Source organism: Lathyrus oleraceus, chromosome 7 (assembly GCF_024323335.1).
Source record: "Lathyrus oleraceus cultivar Zhongwan6 chromosome 7, CAAS_Psat_ZW6_1.0, whole genome shotgun sequence".
In the NCBI taxonomy this organism is placed as follows: Eukaryota; Viridiplantae; Streptophyta; class Magnoliopsida; order Fabales; family Fabaceae; genus Lathyrus; species Lathyrus oleraceus.
Window position 1 is genome coordinate 352,295,176 of NC_066585.1, and position 3,754 is coordinate 352,298,929.

The 3,754-nt window shown below is 34.5% G+C and overlaps 1 long non-coding RNA gene across 1 annotated transcript; it reads right to left on the bottom strand.

The window, feature by feature from the left end:
• LOC127106051 (uncharacterized) lies at positions 1-2,258 on the bottom strand. The gene is made up of 4 exons (XR_007795266.1): positions 1,829-2,258; positions 1,541-1,712; positions 495-725; positions 1-334 (listed from the first exon to the last, which is right to left on the bottom strand). It is a non-coding gene; the product is annotated as an uncharacterized LOC127106051 (long non-coding RNA).
• Between the last annotated feature and the right edge of the window lie 1,496 nt (positions 2,259-3,754).

Below are 3,754 nucleotides of genomic sequence, written 5' to 3' on the forward strand. Positions count from 1 at the left end.
TTCATGTATAATTTTCTTTCTTTTTAACTAAAAACACATTCAATTTCAATTACAACCTTCAATCCATTTTCATATTTTTTATTCCATTCACAAAGTTTCTAATCAAATCCTATTCATGTCACAATCCAATATTTTACATTAAATTTTTCTATAACATATAACTTGTTCAAAATTTATACATCATTACTCGTAATAAATTCAAATTCCCAAATCCTAACTTCTAATTCAACATCCAAATAGGCTTGTTTTCTTTCATCCATCACACAATCGGGCTGCACCGTCCTGCAACCAAGCTGCACCAAATCTTAACATGTAGATTAGAACTAATACTATCCTGCAAGTTCATAACAGAGTCAACTTATTAGCAAGGACTATAACAAGATGGCATTGTATTTAAACTAGCAGCAGTAGCAAAATATTTCCAGCGGTTATCCAATAAGCCATAAAATCTAAACTGATTCAACAGGAAAAGTCAGTTTTAAAACAAGTCCCACCTTCAAGTCCATGACCCTGCAAGTTGATAACAGGAAAAATCCATGGCTTGAACACTGCATGATAACTCTTGCCACTGATCCGATACGGCAAGCCCTTCATGAGATTCATAACCTGCAACTAACAGATTTTAAACAACATCCTAATTATTCATTTTCAGTTGATTATAACTAATACCAATCATAATATACATCAGCCTTCGTGAAACATTTCCAAAGCTCCACAATATTGCCCTGCAAAATTAACCAATGTACGCAAGTCAGGAAATTCATTTGCCGGCATTTTCACGTAGCAGCTAGCGACATTCCACGATGTTAAGAAAATTTGCAGAACATTCCTAACAAATGTTCTGTTCATAATATGATTGCGTTTTAAATAGATTTTCTTTTAACTTAAGTAACTCATGGTATTAACGTCATATTTGATTTTAACAAGTTCAAAACCAAATGAATGTTTACTGCCATTACAGGGTCAAATAGCAGGTTCCTCAAATTACATCTAACGGTTATCCAATTTTAGAACTTATAGGCATGACAGTTAACTAATATTAACTAGGTTCAACAAAATGGAAAAAAACTTCAAGATTGAAATGGAATCATACACAACTAACAACTCTAACATCTAACTGAGCTTACTAACAAATAGCTAATTCACGTTGAATTGGAAAGAAAACTAACAGAATCTGAAATAGTTTCCTCTAAATAGCCTATTAAGTATTCCAACTGCAAGGTAACAAATTTGACAGTTCATAATATCAACAATAACTAACCAAAAACTAACAGAACACGTGACATTTCAATTCATTTCAGGAATGTTAGAATCCTTAACCTAACATTCTATTTAACTAACCATTTAATGCACCACCTAATACAAAATAAACAGATTTCATTTCATTCAAATTTTAATTTCATTTGAATTCCAAATTTCTAACTAATTTTTTCATTTCTAACTAACTTGAATCTCATTTCATTTCATCTAAATTCCTAACTAACTTTAATTTAATTTCATCTGAATTCCTAATCAACTTCAGGTTCTATAAATAGCATACCTGCACTGTGATTTGGAAAAAGATTCTTCATTCTGCATCATTTTCTTCAACTCTGCATCAGAGAGTTTTTTTTGCTGATTCTGCAATTTTTTTGCTTCTGCATAAAGCCACCATTCTGCAATTTCTTCATACGCACAAAGCCATCGTTCCGCAACTGATTTTCACCATTCCCCTGCGAGCAACCACAGCACCATATCACATCCATAGCAGTAATAGAGAAGCAGAGAAGAAGCCCCGCAGCAAGAAGAAAAGAAGAGGCATCGCATCAAAGAAGAAAGAGATTCGTACCTATTCACAAATTGTGGCGATCCGGTAAGTTCATCGATCCCTTTTCGATGCCATTTTTTCCGTTTTCGCGTGTGTGCGGTTACAAACTTGAATGGAGATGGTGATGGAGAATTTGAAACATGACACACTGAATGGAGCGACGTACTTTGCATTATTCGTCGCGAGTGGGCGGAGCTTGAGACGACGACGAAGGCGCGACGCCACAACTGATTGTTGAAGATACGACGATGTTGTGTTGAAAACGCAAATTTGTAACTGATGCGATGAGAACGTGATGCAATGAGATGCGACGCTCCGCGTTGACGCTGGTGATTGGAGGCGAGCGCAAATGAAAAACACGGTGAAGATGTTCGTCGCTCACTAGATTTTCTTTGAGTGTTTTCTCGTTTCAGCTGCTTCCGCGTTTGGATTCGGTGTTGATTGTTCTCACCTTTCAGCAGGATAGCCAACCTCATTTGGCCGTGTAGGATTGGGTTTGGGCCTTAAGCCCAAACAAATCTTCCTCTACCCGTAACCCCTTAGTGGGCCTGCACCCCTGGTCCTCTTTCACTTCATTAATTTAATAAGTTAATCTCATGTTAATTAAAGGATAATTAGGGAGTCTATGCTAATTAGAGTTTAACGATTTTGGGCAATTAGGAAAATTAGGAGATAAGATTAATTAAGTTTTTAGGCTAATTAGAGTCTTAATTAATTTAATTAGTTTTTGAAATAAATATTAATTAGATTTTAGAATTTAGTTAATTAGGATATCCTAGAATAATTAGGAAATGCATGTTTTTACATAATTAGACAATTAGGTCTGATTTAGTTTTGATTAGAGTTTGTTTTAGAAAATTATTTTCCTATTTATTTATGTTTTTGACATAATAGCCATTTTGCCCTTATGACTTAGGAATTGTGATTTTTATACATGTTGCCTTAGTCTAGGGCCTTAATCAGATTTGTCTGATTCTTACTTAGTTGATTAATTCAATAGATTATTATTATACATGTTTTAACTATCATTTCAATTCCACTGATTAGTGTTGACCAAAGGTCGTTTTGGTCAACCAAATCCTTTATATTGTGTTGTAAGCCCCAAGCTTATTCAAGTGATCAAAAGACCTTTGATCACTTGATAGGGAAAGTTGTTGGTGTAAGCCCTATAGATCAATACTTTTGGTACTTGTATCAAATTATTTATTAATAATAAAAGGTTTTTTCTTTATTATGTTTGTTTAATAAAGTCCCTAGAATAGCTAGTCCGTTTAATGTATCAAGTGTGACTTAATCATGAGATCCCATTAAACATAAGGACATTATTTTTAAAGTATCCGTAGTCGAGATTTGTTGTGAAATGGGATAACATTAAAGCATTAAGACTATTATGTATATAGACCGATGATCACATCTCATGGATCATGGATAAGGAGTTATCAAGTCTTAAACATAAGTATGAATATTGAGAGTAATATTTATACTGGATTGACCCGCTATGAGAATACTATATAGAATGTTATGCAAAGTTTCATAAGTTATTCTCATGGTGATAATGGTGTATACCACCCTTTGACCTGAAACCACTATGTACCCTAGATGTAGAGTCGAGTGCCTTATTGCTGATCAAACATTGTCCGTAACTGGATGACCATAAAGACAGTTTATGGGTACTCCACGAAGCATGTTGAGGGACATGAGTGACCTAGATGGAATTTTCCCATCCTGCGTAACAGGATAAATATCTACGGGCCCAATATTGAACTGGACAAGGATGACACGGTCTATGCCTTGTGTTCAATATAGACATAAGGGCAAAAGGGTAATTGTACACATAAGTATTATCACAAAAGGATTTGTCATATCACATGACATTTTCGTGTCTTGGGTAGCAGTGATGTGTTGCTAGATACTGCTCACTGTTTATTATGTTAAATACGTGATTTA